A 12,051-nucleotide genomic window follows, 5' to 3' on the forward strand; every position below is an offset into this window, starting at 1 on the left:
TGATGTTGGAATCTCCTAGGATGCTGGTGGACCTCTTATGCCCTAGGACAGGGGTAGGCAACCTTGGCTCTTTTATGAGCCGTGGACTTCAACTCCCAGAATTCCTGAGAATTCTGGGAGTTGAAGTCCACGAGTCATAAAAGAGCCAAGTTACCTACCTCTGCCCTAGGAGAAGGTTCTAGGAAAGTTTAGAAATTCACACTCAGTCGTGGTAAACAGAGGCTTGTCCCAAAGAATATCAGGGCTGACCTGTGCACGCAGTCCTACACTATTCTCTGGTCTTCATATCCTGAGTTCTCCAGTAATTTGGCAGGCAGTTCATCCAAGTACGTTGACCCACTTTTCCAGATTACTCCCAATGAGTCTCTCTCCGAGATGCCTGGAGTTCCAGCAGAAGACAAGAATAAAACTGCTTGTGCCAAGGCTAGGTTGTGGGTATAAGAATGGGATAGTGGTCCTTTGACCTTATTGTACCAGTAAAGCATACCCATGTGGCTATATTTATTTTACCCAATCATTTTCAGTGGGGAGGCACAAGATTTACCTGAGGATGGCTACAAGATGTTTGGCCAGATGTACATCTGACATGTTTGGCTGATAACACTTCTTAATTCATTCATGTCTAGATACTGTACAATATCTAAGGAGGTAACCGGTCTTCTGAGATTACCTACGATACGTTGGGGTTTCTGATTCTGAGGAATTGCACAGGGTGATCTGTAGAATGAGCTTGGTCATTTAGCTGTGGGCTAAATCCATATTCAACGTGGCTTCTACAAGAGGCCAGGGAGAGGTGAATGGCTGGATAAGGGAGGTGACAGTCACCTTTCAGAGAAATAAGGTTCTACCAGAGGTCTTAAGAAGCTTACATGGGATCCAGCCAACTCAAACAGCTGTTGCTCAGGCTTAAATGTTTTCTTTCGAAGAAAGATTGTTGAGACGGTGGTAAAGCTTCAACAGTGCACTCTAGGAGAAATTTGGGACTTGTTCTAAATAAGCAGGTTGAGACTGTAACTAGGCAGGGCCTTTTTCTAATTTCTGCTTCTGCACCTATTGTGGTCCTCCCTGAAGGCTGGTTGTGATGACAGTTACCCATGACTACACTACTGTAATATGCTCTCTATCACGCTGCCTTCAAAGACTACAATATTTCAAAGCCACAAATGATACAGAATGGAGCAACCAGCATTCTGGCAAATCAGAGTTGCCAGAAACATAAAACTCTGGCATTGTGAACACTGCATTTATGCAATCAAATATTAAATCCAGCGTCATCACATTTTTTTTAAAAAAAGTCTTTTGTTGGTATAAGTCAACCACCACAACAAAACATTATATAATACAATTGAGTTTACTTGGATTTACTTCAAGATAAGTATGTACTGTACTGAACTGCCTCTTTTAAGATAATTATGGAACATATTACAGGGATATATGGCCGAAATTGTTGGCACCCCAGAAATTTTTACAGAAAATCAAGAAAATCACAGAAAAGTATTGCAGGAACACATGTTTTGCTATACACAGGTTTATTCCCTTTGTGTGTATTGGAACACAACAAAAAAAGGAGGAAAAAAAGCAAATTGGACATAATGTCAAACAAAACTCCAAAAATGGGCTGGACAAAATTATTGGCACCCTTAACTTAATATTTGGTTGCACACCCTTTGGAAAAAATAACTGAAATCAGTCGCTTCCTATAACCATCAATAAGCTTCTTACACCTCTCACCCAGAATTTTGGACCACTCTTCCTTTGCAAACTGCTCCAGGTCTCTCTTATTGGAAGGGCACCTTTTCCCAACAGCAATTTTAAGATCTCTCCACAGGTGTTCAATGAGATTCAGATCTGGACTCATTGCTGGCCACTTCAGAACTCTCCAGCGCTTTCTTGCCATCCATTTCTGGGTGCTTTTTGACGTATGTTTGGGGTCATTGTCCTGCTGGAAGACCCAAGATCTCGGACACACACCCAGCTTTCTGAAACTGGGCTCTACAGTGTGACCCAAAATCCTTTGGTAATCCTCAGATTTCATGATGCCTTGCACACATTCAAGGCACCCAGTGCCAGAGGCAGCAAAACAACCCCAAAACATCATTGAACCTCCACCATATTTCACTGTAGGTACTGTGTTCTTTTCTTTGTATGCCTCATTTCGTTTTCGGTAAACAGTAGAATGATGTGCTTTACCAAAAAGCTCTATCTTGATCTCATCTGTCCACAAGACGTTTTCCCAGAAGGATTTTGGCTTACTCAAGTACATTTTGGCAAACTGTAATCTTGCTTTTTTATGTCTCTGTGTCAGCAGTGGGGTCCTCCTGGGTCTCCTGCCATAGCGTTTCATTTCATTTAAATGTCAACGGATAGTTTACGCTGACACTGATGCTCCCTGAGCCTGCAGGACAGCTTGCATTCCTTTGGAACTTGTTTGGGGCTGCTTATCCACCATCCGGACTATCCTGCGTTGCAACCTTTCATCAATTTTTCTCTTCCATCCACGACCAGGGAGATTAGCTACAGTGCCATGGGTTGCAAACTTCTTGATAATGTTGCGCACTGTGGACAAAGGCAAATCTAGATCTCTGTAGATGGACTTGTAACCTTGAGATTGTTGATATTTGTCCACAATTTTGGTTATCAAAATCCTCAGACAGTTCTCTTCTCCTCTTTCTGTTGTCCATGCTTCGTGTGGCACACACAGACACACAATGATTCTCTCCTTTTTATCTGCTTTCAGATGTGATTTTTATATTGCCCACAACTTTTACTTGCCACAGGTGAGTTTAAAGGAGCATCACATGCTTGAAACAATCTTATTTATCCACAATTTTGAAAGGGTGCCAATAATTTTGTCCAGCCCATTTTTGGAGTTTTGTTTGACATTATGTCCAATTTGCTTTTTTTCCTCCCTTTTTTGTTGTGTTCCAATACACACAAAGGGAATAAACCTGTGTATAGCAAAACATGTGTTCCTGCAATACTTTTCTGTGAGAAATACTTGATTTTCTGGAAAAATTTCTGGGGTGCCAACAATTTCGGCCATGACTGTATAAAGTGCAGTTAATCTAGAAATAGTTATTAGAAGACTTGAATTAGGTAGGGGCATATTAAAACCTCTATTTAAAAGAAAGAAAGATTTGAACAGAATTGACAGGAATGCTATATATTTTTTAAAAGACAGATATTTAAAATGTTTAATAAATGAACAGAAGAATTCTAGAAGCATCATCAATTTATTCAAAAATATAGTCAAAGAACAAGTAATTGTCAATATCCAATGGGTTCTTGACTGACATGCATCCCAATGCAATTTACACAACATTGCTAGAGATACTAAATATTTTTTATTCTATATTTAGTCTAAGCAAAATATACTGCTCAAAAAAATAAAGGGAACACTTAAACAACACAATGTACTGTATTTAATAGTAGGATGTCTTATCTTGTGTTCCCTTTATTTTTTTGAGCAGTATATAGTTAAACCAGATATTCAAATGTATTGGAATTCCAGCTGCCAATGACTGTTAACCAAGCTGCAAAAAGAATCTTAGTCAAAAAGATCCACAACAAAACAATCAACAGTTGGCAGCACTTTCTTTCAGAGATGACCTAACCATGAAAAACAAATATAGAAAGAAGCCACATTTAAAAAAATGTGTTGTGCAATCCTGTATGATATTATAGGCCACTTTATACTACAGTATATTCTTCCAGTTAAAGTTATTACTTCAAACGTTCTGAAACTTGTTAAAGGCAGACACCCAGTATATCTCTAGTTACCACAAATTTAGGTTATAGAGTCTTTCGTAATTTGAGATCTTCTGAAATTATGGTTTAGGGAGTCTATACATGGAGTCTAAACTAAAAGGGTCATGGCTAAGCTTTCATTTAGAAATTCCCAGAGTAGGGCTCTAAAGGAAGATTTGGCAATTCAGCCTATAATGTGGAAATAATCTCTTAGGATATCCCAAAGCCTTTTGCATGATACTTTATTTTCCTACAAATGCTGCTAACCATGGAGTAATATTCTGTTTCCATTCATTGCTATCAAATCCTAGTGCATATAAAAATATGATAAATTCAATTATTTCTTGGTATGCTTCATTTTTAATTTTTCTAATTGTTATAGTAAAACACAGGGTTTTTTTTCCTGCCCTCAAGGAAGGATAAGTGACAGGATCTCCAAATAGTACAGCTTCAGAAATAACATTTGATCTTTGGATCCTCTCAAAGAAATAAGTAACTAACATGTACATACCAACTGAGATTACTTGCATTGGTCCTAAAGTAAAATACTATAACTTTCTATAATATTCAGACAACTCTCATTATCTGTTGGAAAGAACATATACTTATCCTTGTTTAGCGACTACATTCGGGACCAGCAACCAAGTCATTAAGTGAAGCAGTCACTATGTGAAATCATGACTGTGCTTATGATCTTAAGTAAGCTTTCCTTTGTTTTTCAGGCCTGCAAAGGTCATAAATGTGAAGACTGTATTTTTTAAATCACCACTGTAACAATAAACGTTTGTCAAATCAGAAGTCGCAAAACAAGGACTACCTGTATATGTAAAAAATTGGGCTCATATTCACACCAACATACCTCGCCCATTCATATAGTACCATTCAGTTTTTGTTTCTTTTGGCTTTTTTGTATGGTGAATAAAAGATTAAAAAAAAGTCACACTTCTCTTCGTATGTTGGAAAATATTGGTCCATATACTGAGTCTGAAACCTTAAAGACTAGCTGGCAGATATACATATTTTCCAACTGTGGGCCCCTAAAATACATTGATTGGAAACTTCATGAATTTGGGATTTCCTGTGCACAAAAGACTTGTGTTTTACTGGGTACATTTCTTGACTCACTTTAAAGTAATTAAATCAGGAAACTACCGGTAATTGTATTTTACTAAATCTACATTGCAGGAATCTGATTATATATATATATATATATATATATATATATATATATATATATATATATGACAGTATTCAAAGCTGAATTAACATTGTCAACATGCACTGTTTATGTTCTTGAGCAGGAGAAGATCCAAGCAATTTTTTATTTTAAAGAGCTATAAAGAGACACCCTCAAGGTTCTTAAAATGTCTTGATTACAGTGGGCTGAAAATAAGAGTCCAAACTAGGCAAATCTAGGATTTGCATCCTACTACAAGGTATATTTTTGTTACAGTTTCCGGTGTTCTTCCAAAACTCAAAGAAAGCAAAGTTAAAAATGCCCAAGTTGCTATCAATAGCCAACAAACCATAAACAGTATATTTTTCTCATTTCATGCTTTGTATTGAATACAAAAAAAAGAGAGGGATAGCACAATCAGAATATTGTTCATTTCATCTCCCAAGGCACTTGGGAATATAATATCTGGCACAGAATGGAAAGATAAAACATTATTTATTTACTTGTATACAGTATCCTAGTTCAACGGAGAGTGATTTTTTTCCCCAAAAAAAATCTGATGCAAAATAACTGTCCAATCATTCAGCTATGCTATAGCATACATAAGTCCTTTTTGACAGATAATTTACTTACAGGACACTATTTTTATATGCATATAAATGCATATTAATACAACCAGATGATTATCTGACTGGAGCTGACAGTAAAAGTAAATCCATATTTTAGAAGTCTTATCTTCTAGTATTGAAAAATAACATGTTGCTATGCAACATAATAAGAATTAGAGGGGCGTCTTTACATAATCCTTTTTTAATGTAAATGTTTAATCTGTAAAATGCCTATTTTAAATACAATAAAACTTATTTTAGTCACTTAATCTATCACCTCCTTCTGAATAGGGTGATTTAAATGATGCTTGTGGGAACAGCATTTGCTCTATCCTGGATCCTCTGATGCATATCCGAGTCAAACTACATATCACGAGTTACACTGAAAAATAAAGTGAATTGGTTAGTCAGCAGAAAGAACACACAAGGATCTACTACCCTGTGTATAAACTGAAAATGTTCCCCCTTCTCCAAGGAGAGAGATGGAAATCACATAAATGAAGACGTGACATAATGTAATACCTGTATCTCTCAATTCTGAGAACTTAAGGGGAGTGCATGTACCCTTCTGATAGATTCTTATTTACTCTCTCTTCCTCAATACAGTAGTTCACTCACCAAGCACTTTAATCCCATATGTAGGCTATAGGCTACAGGTAATCCTCGGCTTACAACCTTTCATTTAGCCACACTACTGAAAAAAAAACTGACTTACAACTGGTCCTTGCACTTATGACCACTGCAGCATCCCTGTGATCACGTGATCAAAACTCTGGGGCTTGGCAACTGGCATGTATTTACTGTGGTTATAGCATTCTCTGATGATGTGATTCCCATTTGCGACCTTCCCAGGCAGCTTCCAACAAGCAAAGTCCATGTGGGAATCCAGATTCACTTAATGAGTGTATGGTTCACTTAACAACTAGAGTGCTTCGCTTGAACAGTGCAAAGAGTCCCAAAATTGGGCATGGTTCATTTAACAATCTCCTTTCTTAGTAACAGAAATTCTAGTTCCAGTTGTGGTCATAAACCGAGGATTACCTGTACAAAATGGCAAGCTATTGTGGCAAGACAATTTTGTGTGCTTTTTTTTAATCATTCCAAAATCCATCTTAATGTAATAGCTTTATAAATACATACTTACTAAGATCAGACTATATAGACCCTTTGAAGAATTCCAGATATTTTCCTCTGGCACCACATTCCAACACACGTTGGAGTGAGGTAAAGAAATTTTGGGTGGAGAGCTAATTTCATATTTAAAAGTAAGATAAAGGTAAGGGTTCCCCCGCACATGTGTGCTAGTCGTTTCCGACTCTAGGGGCCGGTGCTCATCTCCATTTCAAAGCTGAAGAGCCAGCGCTTGTCCGAGGACGTCTCCGTGGTCATGTGGCCGGCATGACTAGATGCCAAAGGCACATGGAACACTGTTACCTTCCCACCATAGTGGTCCCTATTTTTCTACTTGCATTTTTACGTGCTTTCGAACTGCTAGGTTGGCAGAAGCTGGGATGAGTAACAGGCGCTCATTCTGTTACGTGGCACTCCGGATTCAACCCGCCAAACTGCCGACCTTCTGATCAACAAGCTCAGCGTCCTAATCCACTGAGCCACCGCGTCCCTGGATATTTAAAAGTACATAGTCAGAATTTAAGTAACACATGACTATGAAAATATTTCCCAAAGTCATATTCAGGTCCATCTGGGCCATGATAGTTAGGTTGCATCTGAGACAGTCCTTAAGGGAACCGCTGAGATGAAAGAACAAGCAATCAGTTATTGTTCTACTACCTTTTTGAAACAGACTTTACCAAATACTTGCATGTACATTAGGGACAACTCAAGAAACATATTCAAAATCTTAGTATTAAGCACTTGGGTGTATCTGTGTTGAAATCCCAGCTATAGTACTTAATAACCGGAAATGTATTGTTACCACCCAGTTTAGTAGCATTTTATCTCTGTGGTGCAATTCTATTTTATGCATAATTTGCCCTCTAAAAGCTATTTGTCTACCAGACTCTGTGACTCTGACTTATAAGCTATGCCTTCTGTTGACCATGACCTTTCCATAAACAGTAAATAGAACGTATTATTCTGAATTGTAGTTAGTACCCTTAAAAAAAAGCCATTCACATGTGTCTCAATCCCAAATGAATGCAGATGTTAATTAGTAAAATTGCTTAACCCTGTTTTTCATAACTGACTAAAACACTCATCCTATGAAAATTCGTTCTTAAAAAAAAAGCACTCCTTTTGCCAGCAGGGAGAGTCTATCCTTTATATTTTATCTATGTTCTGGCAATACATTAAAAGCTCCAGATACGGTAATTTGCAGACTATAAATCACACAAGTTTACGGCTGAATCCCAGTTTAAAATAAATCAGCTTTCTACCTAATCACTGTTGCAAACTCCTATCTCACTTTTAATATAAGATGGTAACATTTTCATGGCTATACAGTGTTACCTGCCATGACTGTAAGAAGCTTTGTTTCAAATACTGTTCTCACCTTTGAATAATTGGGCTTCATTATTATTTTTTCCAACACCAGTGCTTACACATAAATCTTCAAGAGTGCCCAATTCTGTGTGTGATCAAAGTACCAAGGAACAAAAGGAGACTGGGACAAAACAAAAGAATATGCACGCCTCCAAAAAGCAACACAGCCAAATTTATTTTTTTCAAAAAAAAAACCTGCTTTTTTATAAACAGCAAAGAAAAAGAAACACTTCAAGTGTGTTCTCCAAACAGCTGAGCAAATAAAATGAAGCTAAGAGTTTACTCCACTATAGTTTTATTTGATTCATGCACATTTCACAAAATGAGCAAACTAGCCATTTAATGAAGCATGGAATGTGAATTAGGATTAAGCTTTCCTATAAAGTGACTGACACTCAAGTAGGAACTACAAACCCAAATATTTGCCTTTGAGAGGCAGAATCTGAATCGGTTACAGCTACAGATAGGAAACAAATATGATACCTGCATCAGAATTCCAGTGATTGATTCTTATTTGAAAATTACAGACTATCAAGTACATTTTTTTAAAGAAAATCATACTTGAGGTTTCCACTTTTATTTTACAGATGAAACACAAATGATGGCTCTGTCCAGGAGAGCTCATGTCCTGGTGACTTCTTGAACATGTGTATGATATGTGTGTGTGCAATTTTCATAATAAGAATATTTATGAATTAAAGAAAATGAAGAAAAGAAATAAAGAAAAAGTCAAAAGTGCAAAAAGAAAATAAAAACAGATCTTCCAATTTTCTTTGCAGCAATTATAGGTAGAAATAGAGACTTATTTCTTACTGTATAGTTACAACCCTCCCCTTTTTTCTAATGATTGAAACCATAACTCATAAGTTCATTTTTTTCTGCTTCACCTAAAAAAATCCGTAAGGGGAACATGTCAGTGTAGTTTTGTTGGTAAGAGTACAACTATTTTCCATTTTCTTCTTCTAGATTCTCCTCCCCCCTTTCCAACCTAGTTTACAATCCTGGGATTTCCTGGTATCCCATCCAAGTATTAATCACATCCAGCCCTGCTTAGCCAAAGCTAAGAACTGTAGAACGTCTCAGAGATATAGTTTCCTCCGCTTCATTGTGCTGGGTCCGAGTGGGAACTTGGAAGACCAACATTGAATTTGCCTCAGATATAAGCATGAATTGGTCCCAAAATATTCCACAAGAGTAAACTGAGCCAACCATCTCATTCAACCTTCCACCTGGGCAAAGTACCCTAGAGCGCTGGCCGTGAAAAGGGGACTCGCCACACCTGCAGTCTCTTTGACTGATACAGCCATGAGTTTAGGACCAATGGTGTACACAAAGACTGCATTTCCATGACACACAAAACTGCCAAAGCCAATCCTTTGGAAACCCAGCCAATATGGGAAAAATGGCCTTCTGAACAAAACCTTTACCAAACATGAAAAGACAGGCAATAGGAGAAGGAAAAAAGAAACTTAGGTAGTACTGACTAATCCCAATCCCTTCTTTTTCTCTGGGAAGTTGAGGCAATAAAAGGTTGCTGCCACTTCTATTTATTTTGGGATTACCCCACTCCAGCAATACTCTCTACTCACTTTCTGCCTGCACTGGCTGGTACTTATGTATTTGCCCAGCCACACCATCCAGAGAGAGAGAGAAGGTGGTGGTGGTGGTGGTGGTGGTGGGGAATAGAGCAGAAAACAGGGCTGCATCTTTGAAGTCAATTCAGACGTTCACAGGAACAGCACCTGCTCCCAATCCCTTTTTTTGACCTTGAGGATGGAAAGCCCCCAGATTCCTCTCATCTTTGCCCTCCAATTTGGGAAGGCTGTGTCCGCACTAGAAGAAGAAGGAAAAAAAAAGAAAGCCTGGCTAAAAGCAGAACCGTACATCCTCGAAGTTAGAGAGTCGTGCGAACCCAGCCAAACAGATAACTCAAGCTTATTATTCAGCAAGGGAACGGATGGATGCCACCTCCCTGCAGAATGAGAGGCTCGGAGAGGGAAGTCAGAGCCAAACAGCAAAACGCACACCTTCAAATCCCACACCCTCCCCGCCTTAGCAAAGGCGCCGTTGGAAAAGTCGGCGCAGGCATGTCCCCGTGCCGGGACGTTGTCCCCATCAGCCCCTTCTGTCTCTGTGGCAGGCAGACTCGGAGGACGCCAGCCAGCCACTTACTCACTCACTCACTCACTCACCGCGCTCAGATGCCCGACATCTGCCCGCTGCTCTCCGCCGATGCGTCCCCAACCCGGACCACAGGCAGCCCAAAACCGGCGGCCAAGGCAACGGCACCAGCTAAATCAGCGGCCGGGCGGGGGCGGGCTCCTCCGGCGCCGGGGGCGGGGCGTGGGGAAGGGAGGTTAACCTTTGCAGAACCGGGGTTGCCTTCCCCTGGGTAGCCCCTGCCCGTCTCTTGCCTCGTTCCCACGACCTCCCCCGGGACGAGGACTGGTTTACTTCCGTTCCTACAAGAGCGAGCGCTGGCTTCTGCTAAGTCGGCACCGGGTGGCTGGGATTCAGTGCTGCATTCTTCCTGCTCCGGGCGGGACAAGCCCCGAGACAGGACCCGGCGGCGGCGGCGTCGCTGGCTGCGTTTCAAAGGCCCTCGCCGTCGGAGTTCCCTCTCGCTCGTCCGCTGGATTACACACGCTTCGGGGGAAACCGTGTGGAGAGATACTAGCCTCTTCCTCCTCCTCCTCCTCTCCTCCTCCTAATAAGCCGGGCACCCCCTCCTCCTCTTATTGCCGCGCTTTGTCCCGTTCTAAGACCTCCTCGTGTTAACACGGAGCAGAGTGGGCTGTACTCCCGGGCTTGGGTAGTCATTGCAATAAAAGTGTATGGAATTCGTTATCGGCTCCAAACGCCCAAACGTCACATAAATCAATCAGTCGGTGCAAGGCAGGCTGATGCCGTACCAAATTAGATCTGGTAAATACCGCACTCATTCCAGATATAATCCATAATGGGTAATATGACCGCGTTAAACGGAGGGCGATAGTTAAACAGAGGTCATTTCTTTAAAAGGAAAAGGAAAAAAAAAGTTTAAACAGGTAATTTAGGCGTAGAGCAACTGTATATTGGAAATAAAAATAGAACTACTCGGCACAAGGGAGAAGAAATCTTCCACATGTTCCTGGCGCACACACTCCCAGCAGCCCCGGTAATATGGGTGAGAGATGCTGGGAATTCTGCCCCATCTGAAAGGTTACACATTTCCCTCCCACACTGATTCAGTATAGGTCAGGGGTAGGCAACCTCGGCTCTTTTATGACTCATGGACTTCAACTCCCAGAATTCCTGAGTCATCAGAAAACGAACTATATTATTCTTTAAGAAGGCTCTTAAACATTCAATTCCAAATAGACTGATCCTTTTCCATCTTGGTGCCATCCAAAAGTATTAGAACTATGAAATTCCTGAGAAAATGGGAGATTCTAGTGTCCCTACACATCTGAAAACTTAAGATTTGTGGAAGGCTGGAGTGTTTAAAAAAATGGGTTATGAGAATAAGTCTTTGAACTAAACATTCTTGTTCCTATTTCCCCAAATCAATTGTTTTTTTTTAAAATGATGACTTTGTTTTCTTTATTTTGAGTAAGAGTTTAGATTAGAATAACCTGTTTTAGAATTTAAGGCAATACATTTTATTACCCTACATGTGCCTTGACAATGGGTCTTTTCCCATTGCTGATCCCTGAAATTGCCAAAAAACATACTGCATCAAATTTGCTGCCCACTTTGTTGATAGTCAGTAGGCTGCCTTTACTGAATCTGTTTTGACTCATTGCCAAATGATTCTGTCTTTTTTTTACTGAAAAGTTTTACAATACATTTTTGAATACAACCCCCCCTCCTCCCCCTCCCCTCTCCCCAACCCCCCCAACCCTCCACCCTCCCCGACTTCCCAGAGCAAAATACAGGGTATAAAAATACAAACAAACATAATCTAAAATATGCAAACAATAAAATATTAAATTCTATCGCACTTTAACTCTTAGTAAAATAACTACAAGCTAGTTA

General features: G+C 39.8%; 1 protein-coding gene across 3 annotated transcripts in view; it reads right to left on the minus strand.

Moving 5' to 3' along the window:
• Positions 1 to 10,291, minus strand: part of LPAR3 (lysophosphatidic acid receptor 3) — a 35,304-nt gene extending 25,013 nt beyond the window's left edge. For all 3 annotated transcript variants that reach the window (XM_081326079.1, XM_081326078.1, XM_081326080.1), the window contains exon 1: positions 10,227 to 10,291. The gene's annotated coding sequence lies outside the window, so the exon portion shown is untranslated. The remainder of the gene's footprint in view (positions 1 to 10,226) is intronic.
• Positions 10,292 to 12,051: the final 1,760 nt, after the last annotated feature.

Source organism: Vipera berus (genome assembly GCF_964194415.1).
Source record: "Vipera berus genome assembly, chromosome: 3".
Taxonomy (NCBI): Eukaryota; Metazoa; Chordata; class Lepidosauria; order Squamata; family Viperidae; genus Vipera; species Vipera berus.